Raw genomic sequence first — 12,852 nt, forward strand, 5'->3', positions numbered from 1 at the left:
GGTGTCTGCGTGGTCGGCGAAGGCTCGTGGGGTTCCGGCATGCCGTCTACCTGGGCTAGAATTGGGGGTGTGGTGGGGGGGGTAAAGGTGGTGTCTCCGGAGTGCCCGAGGCTGCGAGGTCTCGTAAGGAGACAGTGTCCTCCCGCCCGTCTGGGTAAGCCACGTAGGCGTACTGGGGGTTGGCGTGCAGGAGGTTCACCCTCTCGACCAGGGGGTCTGTTTTATGGGCCCTCACGTGCTTTCGCAGCAAGACGGGCCCCGGAGAGGTCAGCCAGGTTGGTAGAGTGATTCCCGTAGTCGACTTCCTGGGGAAAACAAACATTCGTTCATGGGGGGTGGCGTTAACGGCAGTGCAAAGTAGTGACCGGATGGAGTGCAGCGCTGTCGGGAGGACTTCCTGCCAGTGGGAGGTTGGGAGGCCCTTAGACTTTAAGGCTAAGAGGACGGCCTTCCATACCGTCGCGTTCTCTCTTTCCACCTGGCCGTTCCCTCGGGGGTTGTAGCTGGTGGTCCTACTTGCTGCAATACCTCTCGCTAGTAGGAACTGATGGAGTTCCTCGCTCATGAAAGAGGAGCCCCGGTCACTATGTATATAGTTTGGGAACCCGAACAAGGCGAAGAGGTCGTTCAGGCATTTAATGACCGTGGCACTGGTCATGTCTGGGCAGGGGAAGGCAAAGGGGAAACGGGAGTACTCATCAACAATGTTGAGGAAGTACACATTACGGTCAGAGGACGGGAGGGGCCCCTTAAAGTCGATGCTCAGGCGCTCGAAGGGGCGGGTGGCCTTGATCAGGCTTGCTCTGTCCGGCCTAAAGAAGTGCGGTTTGCACTCGGCACAGGTCTGGCAGTTCCTGGTTATGGTCCTGACCTCCTCGATGGAGTAGGGCAGGTTGTGGGCCTTAATGAAGTGGTAAAGTTTGGTGACCCCAGGGTAGCAGAGGTCGTTGTGGAGGGTCTGAAGTCTATCACTTTGCGCGCTGGCGCATGTAATTCGTGACAGAGCATCGGGGGGTTCGTTCAGCTTACCTGGCCGGTACAAGATATCATAATCGTAGGTGGAGAGCTCGATTCTCCACCTCAAGATCTTGTCATTCTTGATTTTGCCCCTCAGCTTGTTATTAAACATAAAAGCGACCGAACGTTGGTCGGTAAGGAGGGTAAATCGTTTGCCTGCCAGGTAGTGCCTCCAGCGTCGTACCGCCTCCACAATCGCCTGGGCCTCCTTCTCGACCGACGAGTGTCGGATCTCAGGGCCCTGTAGGGTCCTTGAGAAGAAGGCCACCGGTCTCCCCTCCTGGTTAATGGTGGCGGCTAGGGCGAAGTCGGATGCATCGCTCTCGACTTGGAAGGGGATGGACTCATCCACTGCGTGCATAGTGGCCTTGGCAATGTCTCCCTTAATGAGGGAGAAGGCTGCGCACGCTTCCTCCATAAGGGGGAAGGATGTGGACTTCATGAGGGGTCTGGCTTTGTCCGCATAATTGGGCACCCATTGGGCATAGTAGGCGAAGAGCCCCAGGGTTCTCTTAAGTGCCTTAGGGCAGTGGGGGAGGGGTAGCTCCATGAGGGGGCGCATTCTTTCGGGGTCGGGGCCGATGAGTCCGTTCTCTACTACACAGCCAAGGATGGCAAGGCGCGAGGTGTTAAACACACATTTCTCCTTATTGTAGGTGAGGTTCAGCCGTTGGGCTGTACGGAGGAATTTCTCCAGATTCACGTCGTGGTCCTGCCGGTCGCGGCCGCAGATGGTGACGTTATCTAGGTAGGGGAATGTGGCCTGCAGTCCGTTCTGGTCAACCATCCGGTCCATCTCCCTTTGGAAGACCGAGACCCCGTTGGTGACACCGAACGGGACCCTAAGGAAGTGGTATAGGCGCCCATTCGCCTCGAAGGCAGTGTACTGGCGGTCCTCGGGGTGGATAGGGAGTTGGTGGTAGGTCGACTTAAGGTCGATGGTCGAGAATACGCGGTATTGTGCAATCTGATTGACCATGTCAGATATGCGGGGAAGGGGGTATGCGTCCAGCTGGGTGTATCTGTTTATGGTCTGCTGCAGTCGATGACCAGGCGATTTTTATCGCCGGTCTTAACGACCACGACCTGGGCACGCCAGGTGCTGTTGCTCCCCTCGATGATGCCCTCCTTCAGGAGACGCTGCACCTCAGAGCTAATGAAAGCTCTGTCCCCAGTGCTGTACCGCCTGCTCTTGGTAGCGACGGGTTTGCAGTCGGGGGTGAGGTTAGCGAACAGGGAAGGTGGCGGCACCTTGAGGGTGGATAGGCTGCAGGTGTTACGCGGTGGGCGGTTTAACCTTCGCTGGTTGTCGACTGTGAGTGGGGGGAGGGGTCCACCGTATGCTAGGGTTACACTTTGGAGGTGGGATTGGAAGTCCAGCCCTAGTAGGACGGCAGCGCAGAGCTGGGGGAGGACGAGGAGTTTAATATTTTTATACTCTGTACCCTTAACCGACAAGGTCACAGCACAGTAGCCGCTAATGTCCGTGGCGTGGGACCTCGATGCCATCGAGATTCGGTTGCGCATTGGCAGGACAGGGAGGGAGTAGTGGCTCACCGTGTCTGGGTGGATGAAGCTCTCCGTGCTTCCGCTGCCGAACAGGCAGGTTGTGGCGTGGCTGTTTACTTTGATGTCCATCATCGGCTTGGACAGGTCGTGTGGGCGGGCTTGATCCAGAGTGATGGAGGCTAGTGTGTAGGTAAGCGAGTCGTTGTCGTCTGCGGGCGAGGCGGTCGTCGGGTCAGGGGGCCCGGTGGCAGTCGGGCGTGGTGGGTAAAATGGCGTCTCCCACGAGGTAGGACAAAATGGCGGAGAAGATGGCTGCCCCCATAACTCACATGAGGCACTATTGGGGTCGGTTGCCTTGATCAAAGATGGCCGCCCCCATGACTCACGTGTGGGGATGCTGGCCTCAGTTGCCGTGAAAGAAGATGGCCGCCCCCACAGTTCGCATGAGGCACTGCTGGCCTCTGAAGATCTGCTCCTGCAGGCCTTAGAGAAGTGGCCTTTCTTCCTGCAGGTTGCGCAGGTAGAGTTCCTGGCTGGGCAGCGCGACCTCGGGTGCTTCTCCTGGCCGCAAAAGAAGCAGCCGGCGGCCCGATCGCAGGTGCCCGATGTCGGAGCCGGTACCGGGGATGGCGGGCCCGGTCGGGTCCGGGACGCCGACGCTGAGGTAGGTCCCGGGGGCGGCGCTGCGAAGGGTATTGCGGTAGGGGTCGGGCCCGAGTCCCAGGGTCGCGAGCAGTACCTGGAAAATGCCTCCTGGTCCTGATGGGCCACCTCCAGGGAGAGAGCGAGGGCTTCAGCTTTGTCCAGGTCGAGGTCTTTAGCTTCAAGCAGTCTTTGCCGTGAGTAGTCGGACCGTAGGCCTTTCACAAAGGCATCGCGGATATTATCTTCCGTATTTTCAACAGCCGTCACCGCTTTAAAGTCACAGTTCCTGCCGAGTGCTCTTAGCGCCCGTAAAAATTCAGCAACAGACTCTCCTGGCTGTTGCGGGCGGGATCTTAGGAGGTGCCTGGTGTACATGTAATTTACCGGGCTGTGGTACTGCTGTTTCAGTAGGTTGATAGCGGCCTCGTACGTAGTCGTGTCCTGGATGAGTGCGTATACTCTCGGGCTCGCTTGGGCGTTCAGAAGTCTTAGTTTGGATCTCTGCGGGACGCCGGATTCTTCCAGGTAGGATTCGAAGCAGTCCAGCCAGTGTTTGAAGTTGAGGGCTGAGTTTGCTGCCTGTGGGTTTAGATCCAGGTACGGTGGTTTGAGGGCTTGCAGCCAAGCCGGCTGGTGTGGCTGGCGTAGCCCGGTGTCTGAAAGCTGCTGTGGCTGTGCTTCTGGGAGGGCTTCTGGCTGGCCAGTAGTAGACATCTTTAAAATTTAGTCAATAAAATTGATATACCTATCAATTCGTCCAATAAAAGGCGACGAGTTAGGAACGTAACTAAAGGTTTTTATTGACTAAATAACAGAGCCCACCCTCGTGGGTGATCGGATCCAACAAGGAGGAATACCAGCCAGTCGACTACCTTTATACCTGGGCAGGTAGGTGGAGCCATGGGCGGAGCCGGAGGTGGTCAGCCCAGGTATAACAGCGCGACAAGAGGCGACCTCGTATCGTGATACAACAGTGATAACGGTGATAACAATACAACAGTGATAACTATAGTGTAACGATAAAAGTGGTTTACCACAAGTGTCTTTGGTTGAGATATAAATAATGGGCGAGACATCCTCGTTCTTTTCGGCATACTCTCATGGGATCGGAGGGCCCGGTTTAACGTCTTACTAGAAAGACGGAGGCACCAACAGTGCAGCACTACGTCATTACTGCACTGGAGTGTCAGCCTGGATTATGTGCTCAAGTCTCTGGAGTGGTGCTTGACTTTGCTGCCGCTGAGCCACGGCTGACACCTAGACTCAGTTCATTTGGCTGGAGAGAAATGACGGAGATAAAGGGAAAATTACAATGGAGTAAACTTTCAATTTGTCACCCAACAGAAAAGCGGGCATTGTAATCGGCCGCCTGTTATAGAAACAGTCCGATTTATGTTGCCATCGATTTCATAAGCATTGAAAATCAGGCCTGTCCATAATGGAATGGGTCGTGGTCAGTTGTTAATCACTCTGGGTCTGTTTAAAAAGAGAGTGCTCACAGTCCCGGATCATTCTGTTTCTGTTTGAAATGGCAGAGCTCACAGTCCCGGATCATTCCGTTTTTTTAAAAGGAGAACGATTTCAGTTTTCATGACCGAGGTGTTGAATTCAACTAAATGTGGCGGGGCTCGTCCGGGATTTGAAACCGGGACCTCTCGCAATTTAAGCAATGGAAATTCCCTAAGCGAGAATCATACCCCTAGACCAACGAGCCGCCGATGTTATGTTTTAAGTTGCATTGCGATTCCCTGCGCTGGTGCAAACCCAGCTCGCAGAAGTCCTGCTCATTCAGTTAAAATGTTTAACTTTTCCTCAATCCGCTTCTTTTTGCGAGCAGTTTCCTTGAATCTGCTCACAATTCTCCCCATAAAAAGATGCTCAGCAACATCTGCGGCTGCGTGGCCTAATGGGTAAGGCGTCTGAATTCGGTTAGTGAGTTTTTCAGTTATCAAAAGATTGCAGGTTCGAGTCCTCCCGCGGTCCTTTAATTAACTGCGCGACACTTTTTCTGTTCCGAATCTGGCTTCAAACCGACAATTTTTGACAGTCCCTCAACTGAAGCAGTGGAAGGCCTTTTCCTTCCATTAAGCTGATTGTACATTTTCAACATTGTAGATATGTGTGCACGGGCAGGATAAGCGGTGATGAGGACTTTCTTTCAGGGTATTTCTGCTTAGATGCAAAGAGAAGGAAATGGAATGGCTGAGAGCAGTGTATGGTTGAGGCGAGGTGGCCGAGAAGTTAAGGCGATGGACTCTTAATCTATTGCCGATCTGTACATGAGGGTTCAGATCCCATCCTCATCGTTATTACATTTGATACTGGTACACTTTCCGAGCATTTAACTGAATCTTGCCGAAAATAAGCTTTCAAATGCAATTTCGTCAGAATCGCCCTGGTGCTCCTGGTCTGTGCCCGATGCATTAGTCACGTCTTGTTAAAATTAAAAGAGACCACTGCAATTCTCCAACTTCTTGAATGAAGGTGGAGCAGTGATCGCAATTCGGAGATTGTTGAACTGCTCCATTCTCCTGCTGAGATTGTCACCGAATGAAAGAGTAGCGGGACCAGAGGCAAATGATTAGGGAGCAGAAACATAAATTTCTCCTTTAGGAGGCAATGTAATTTCAAAACTATTTATCAACCCTAATGAAGAGATTTTCTGTTTTAGTGTCTTTGGTTGAGAGATAAATAATGGGCGAGAAATCTTCGTTCTTTCCGGCAAACTCTCAAGGGATCGGAGGACCCAGTTTAACGTCTTACGAGGAAGACGGAGGCACCAACAGTGCAGCACTACCTCAGTACCGCACTGGAGTGTCAGCCTGGATTATGTGCTCAAGTCTCTGGAGTGGTGCTTGACTTTTCAGCCGCTGAGCCACGGCTGACACCTACACTCAGTTCATTTGGCTGGAGAGAAATGACGGATATAAAGGGAAAAATTATAATGGAGTAAACCTTCAATTTGTCGTCCAACAGAAAAGCGGGCATTGTAATCGGCCGCCTGTTATAGAAACAGTCCGATTTATGTTGCCATCGATTTCATAAGCATTGAAAATCAGGCCTGCCTATAATGGAATGGGTCGTGGTCAGTTGTTAATCACTTTGGTTCTGTTTAAACCGGGAGTGCTAACAGTCCCGGATCATTCTGTGTCTGTTTAAAATGGCAGAGCTCACAGTCCCGGATCATTCCGTTTTTTTTGAAGTAGAGCGATTTCAGCTTTCATGGCCGAGGTGTTGAGTTTAACTCAATGCGGCGCGGCTCGTCCTCTGAGTGAAGTAGTTCCTCCTCATCTCAGTTTTGAAAGAGCAGCCCCTTATTCTAAGACTATGCCCCCTAGTTCCAGTTTCACCCATCATCGGGAACATCCTCCCCAACCCTTCACAATCTTATATGTTTCAATAAGATCGCCTCTCATTCTTCTGAACTCCAATGAGTAGAGTCCCAATCTACTCAACCTCTCCTCATATGTCCATCCCCTCATCCCCGGGATTAACCGAGTGAACCTTCTTTGTACTGACTCGAGAGCAAGTATGTCCTTTCTTAAGTATGGACACCAGAACTGTACGCAGTATTCCAGGTGCGGTCTCACCAACACCTTGTACAACTGAAGCAATACCTTTCTATTTTTATATTCTATCCCCCTAGCAATGAAAGCCATTGGCCTTCTTAATCACTTGCTGCACCTGCATACTAACCTTTTGAGTTTCATGCACCAGGACCCCCAGATCCCTTTGTGCTTCAGTACTTTCCAGTTTCTTGACATTAAGATAATAACTCGCTCTACGATTTTTCCTGCCAAAGTGCATAACCTCACACTTTCCAGTATTGTATTCCATCTGCCAAATCTCTGCCCCTTGCTTAGCCTGTCTATGTCCCCTTGCAGGTTTTTTATGCCCTCCTCACTCACTACTTTCCCTCCCATCTTAGTATCATCTGCAAACTTTGATATGTTACACTTGGTCCCCTCCTCCAAATCGTTAATATAGATTGTAAAGTGTTGGGGACCCAGCACTGACCCCTGCGGAACACCACTAGTTACTGATTGCCAGCCTGCGAATGAACCACTTATCCCAAATCTCAGCCTTCTGTTAGATAGCCCATCCTCTATCCATGCCGGAATATTACCCCCAATCCCGTGATTTTTTATCTTAAGCAATAATCTTTTGTGTGGCACCTTGTCAATTGCCTTTGGGAAGTCTAAATACACTACGTCCACTGGTTTCCCTTTATCCACCCTATATGTTACTTCCTCAAAGAACTCCAGCAAATTTGTCAAACACGACTCCCCTTCATTAAACCATGCTGACTTTGTCCTATTAAATTATGATTATCCAAATGTCCTGTGACTGTCTCCTTAATAATTGACTCCAAAATTTTACCTACCACAGATGTTAGGCTAACCGGTCTATAGTTTCCAGCCTTCTGTCTACATGCCCTTTTTAAATAAGGGTGTTACATTCGCAGTTTTGCAGTCTGCCGGGACCATTGCCGAGTCCAGTGAGTTTTGGAAAATTATTACCAATGCATTCACAATCACTACCGCCACTTCCCTCAAGACCCTAGGATGTAAGCCATCAGGTCCAGGTGATTTATCCGCCTTGAATCCCATTATTTTACCGAGTACCACTTCCTTAGTGATTTTGATAGTGTTTAGCTCCTCCCCCCCTTTAGCACCCTGTTTGTCCAGTGTTGGGGTATTCTTAGTGTCTTCTACTGTAAAGACTGATATAAAATATTCAATCAGTGTTTTTGCCATCTCCATATTACCCACCATTAATTTCCCCGTCTCATCCTCTAAGGGACCAACATTTACTTTAGCCACCCTTTTTCTTTTCATAAAACTATAAAAATTCTTACTATCTATTTTTATATTTTGTGCTAATTTACTTTCATAATCTATCTTCCCTTTCTTAATCTATCTTTTTGTTATTTTTTGCTGTCTTTTAAAGTTTTCCCAATCCTCTATCCTCCCACTAGATTTGGCTACCTTATATGCCCTTGTTTTTCGTCGAATACTATCCTTAATTTCTTTACTTAGCCACGGATGGCTGTCTTTTCTTTTACACCCTTTTCTTCTCAGTGGAATATATATTTTTTGGAAGTTGTAAAATAACTCCTTAAATGTACACCACTGATCATGTATCGTCTTACCCTTTAATCTATTTTCCGAATCCACTCTACTCAATTCCGCTCTCATACCTTCACAGTCTCCTTTATTCAAGCTTAGCACACTTGTTTGAGATCCAACCTTCTCACCCTCTAATTGAATATGGAATTCAACCATGTTATGGTCACTCATTCCAAGGGGATCCTTTACTAGGACATTTTTAATTAATCCTGTCTCGTTACACAGGACCAGATCTAAGGTTGCTTGCCCCCTGGTCGGTTCAGTTACATACTGCTCAAGAAACGCATCCCTAATACACTCAATGAACTCATCCTCAAGGCAGTCCTGCCCAATTTGATTTGTCCAATTAATATGATATTTAGAAACCCCCATAATTATAGATGTTCCCTTATTACAAGCCTCAACTATTTCCTGATTGATACTCCGTCCAACAGAGTTGCCACTGTTCGGAGTCCTATAGACTACGCCCACGAGTGTTTTTTTCCCCTTATTATCCCTTACCTCCACCCAAACTGTTTCATTATCCTGATCTTTTGACCCAATATCATTTCTCTGTATTACAGTGATTCCTTCCTTTATTAACATAGCCACCCCACCTCCCCTTCCTTCCTGCCTGTCCTTCCTGATCGTTAAATAACCTGGTATGTTTAATTCCCAGGCATTGTCACCCTGCAGCCATGTTTCTGTAATGGCCACAAGATCATACCCATATGTAGTTATTTGTGCCATTAACTCGTCTATTTTGTTACGAATGCTACGTGCATTCAGATAGAGAACTTTCAAAGATGTTTTGTGACACTTAGTTCCTGCTTTTGCCCTTTTTATTACTTTACCTTTTACTGCATACCTTTTGCCCCTTCCTGACACGCTCTGGTTATTAATTTCCCCACTGCTACCTAAGTCTATGACCTTCTCTGTTGTCATTTTTATTATTTGCTCTCTCGGAACCTCCCTGCCAACTAGTTAGTTTAAAGCCGTCTCTACAGCCCTAGTTATATGATCCGCCAGGACTCTAGTCCCAGCACTGGCCAAATGAAGCCCGTCCCCACGGAACAGCTCCCTCCTGCCCCAGTACTGGTACCAGTGTCCCAGGGTGCAAAACCCATTTCTCCCACACCAGCCTTTGAGCCAAATTCGCTCGTGGCTCAGGTAATAATCCAGAGATTATTACCCTTGTGGTTCTGCTTTTTAATTTGGCCCCTAGCTGCTCAAACTCCCTCAGCAGAACCTCCTTCCTTGTCCTATCTATGTCGTTGGTCCCAACATGGACCACGACAATTGGATCCTCCCCCTCCAAGTCCAAGTTTCTCTCTAGTCCAGAGGAGATGTCCTTAACCCTGGCACCGGGCAGGCAACACAGCCTTCGGGATTCGCGCTCTCGGCTGCAAAGAACTCTATCTATCCCCCTAACGATACTATCCCCTACCACAAAAACATTTCTTTTAACTCCCCCCACTTGAATGGCCCCCCGCTCCACGGTGCTGTGGCCAGGTTGCTCATCTTCCCCGCAGTCCCTGTTCCCATCCTCACAGGGAGTAAGTGCCTCGAACCTGTTGGACAAGAGCAAGGGCTGAGGCTCCTCCAACACTACCTCCTGGATCCCCGGACCTGCCTCACTTCTAGTCACACCATCCTGACCCTGGCCACGGACTACATCTGAATTATTTAATCTATTTGGTGTGAATACCTCGTGATACACATGTTCCAGGTAACTCTCCCCCTCCCTGATGTGTCTCAGTGTTTGAAGCTCGGACTCCAGCTCTTCAACACGGAGCCGGAATTCCTCGAGCAGTCAACACTTACTGCAAATGTGATCACCGTGAGCATCAATGGTGTCCACCAGCTCCCACATATTGCAGCAGCAACACATCACCTGATCTCCCATTCTAAGTAATTAATTAAGTTTATTAATATTATTCTTAAATACCCTTTGCCCTGATTCTAGATGGTGAATATCACACCTTAGAAATTATAAACCAAAGAGATTTAAGCTTAAAAAGAGAGAAATACTTACCAACCAATCACTTACCCGCTTTCTGGTGACGTCACACTTGGATTACTTTTTACTTCTCTCCTTCCCTCCGAGTTCCAAGACTGGAGATTGGAGAGCCTTACCTGGGCTCTGGGACCTTTATACAGCCGCTCAGCCCGCGATTCCCGCCGATTCTCTCACTGAGGCCTTACCTGGGCTCTGGGACCTTTATACAGCCGCTCAGCCCGCGATTCCCGCCGATTCTCGCACTGAGGCCTTACCTGGGCTCTGGGGCCTTTTATAGCCCCGCTCTGCCACTCGAGTTTCCCGCTGACGCTGTGAGGCCTTACCTGGGCTCTGGGGCCTATTTTTTATAGCCCCGCTCTGCCGCTCGAGTTTCCTGCCGACGCTGTGAGGCCTTACCTGGGCTCTGGGGACTTTTATAGCCCCGCTCTGCCGCTCGAGATTACCGCCAATGCTGTGAGGCCTTACCTGGGCTCTGGGGCCTTTTATAGCCCCGCTCTGCCGCTCGAGTTTCCCGCCGATGCTGTGAGGCCTTACCTGGGCTCTGAGGCCTTTTATAGCCCCGCTCTGCCGCTCGAGTTTCCCGCCGATGCTGTGAGGCCTTACCTGGGCTCTGGGGCCTTTTATAGCCCCGCTCTGCCGCTCGGGTTTCCCGCCGACACGGAGGCCTTACCTGGGCTCTGGGCCCTTTTATAGCCCCGCTCTGCCGCTCGAGTTTCCTGCCGACGCTGTGAGGACTTACCTGGGCTCTGGGGCCTTTTATAGCCCCGCTCTGACATTCGAGTTTCCCGCCGACACTGTGGACTTTCTTTCAGTGTATTTCTGCTTAGATGCAAAAAGCAGGAAATGGAATGGCTGAGAGCAGTGTATGGTGGAGACGGGGTGGCCGACAGGCTAAGGCGATGGACTGTTAATTCTTTGCCGATCTTTACGCGAGGGTTCGGATCCCATCCTCATCGTTATTATGTTTGAAACTGGTATACTTTCTGAGCATTTAACTGAATCTTGCCTAAAATAAGGTTTCAAATGCAATTTCGTCAGAATCGCCCTGGTGCTCCTGGTCTTTGCCCCATGCATTACACCAATCTTGTTAAAATTAAAAGAGGCCACTGCAATTCTTCAGCATCTTGAATGAAGATGGGGCAGTGAGCGCGATTCGGAGATGTCGAACTCCTCCTTTCTTCTGCTGAGATTGTCATAGAATGAAAGAGTAGCGGGAACAGAGGCAAATGATTAGGGAGCAGAAACATAAATTTCTCCTTTAGGAGGCAATGTAATTTCAAAAATATTTATCAACCTTAATGACGAGATTTTCTGTTTTAGTGTCTTTGGTTGAGAGATAAATAATGGGCGAGAAATCCTCGTTTTTTTCGGCATATTCTAATGGGATCTGAGACCCCGGTTTAATGTCTTACTAGAAAGATGGAGGCACCAACAGTGCAGCACTACCTCAGTACTGCACTGGAGTGTCAGCCTGGATTAGGTGCTCAAGTCTCTGGAGTGGTGCTTGACTTTGCTGCCGCTGAGCCACGGCTGACACCTACACTCAGCTCATTTGGCTGGAGAGAAATGACGGAGATAAACGAAAATATTAAAATGGAGTAAACCTTCAGTTTGTCGTCCAAAAGAAAAGCGGGCATCGTAATCGGCCGCCTGTTATAGAAACAGTCCGATTTATTTTGCCATCGATTTCATAAGCATTGAAAATCAGGCCTGTCTATAATTGAATCGGTCGTGGTCAGTTGTTAATCACTCTGGGTCTGTTTAAATCGGGAGTGCTCACAGTCCAGGATTATTCTGTGCCTGTTTAAAATTGCAGAGCTCACAATCCCGGATCATTACGTTTTTTTTTAAGTAGAGCGATTTCAGCTTTCATGACCGAGGTGTTGAGTTTAACTAAATGCAGCGGGGCTCGTCCGGGATATCTCGCATTTTAAGCCACAAAAATTCCCTAATCGAGAATCATACCCCTAGACCAACGGGCCGCCGATGTTCTGCTGCAAGTTGCATTGCGATTCCCTGCGCTGGTGCAAACCCAGCTCGCAGAAGTTCTGTTCATTCAGTTAAAATGTTTATCTTCTCCTCAATCCGCTACTTTTTTCGAACAGTTTCCTTGAATCTGCTCACAATTCTCCCCATAAAAAGAGACTTAGCAGTATCAGCGGCCACGTGGCCTAATGGATAATGCGTCTGTCTTCGGTTATGAGTTTTTCAGTTATCAGAACATTGTAGGTTCGAGTTCTACCGCAGTCGTTTAATTAACTGGGCGACACTTTTTACGTTCTGAATCTAGCTTCAAACCGACCATTTTCAAAAATCCCTCAACTGAAGCAGCGGAAGGCCTTTTGCTTACATTAAGCTGATTGTACATTTTCAACATTGTAGATCTGTGTGCACGGGCAGGATAAGCGGTGAAGTGGACTTTCTTTCAGGGTATTTCTGCGTAGATGCAAAAAGCAGGAAATGGACTGGCTGAGAGCAGTGCATGGTTGAGACGATGTGGCCGAGAGGTTAAGGCGATGGGCGGTTAATACATTGCCGATATGTACGCGAGAA

The sequence above is a fragment of the Somniosus microcephalus genome, unplaced genomic scaffold, assembly GCF_052327205.1.
Source record: "Somniosus microcephalus isolate GS21.2 unplaced genomic scaffold, FLI_Smic_1.0 unresolved_chr1, whole genome shotgun sequence".
NCBI classification, from domain to species: Eukaryota; Metazoa; Chordata; class Chondrichthyes; order Squaliformes; family Somniosidae; genus Somniosus; species Somniosus microcephalus.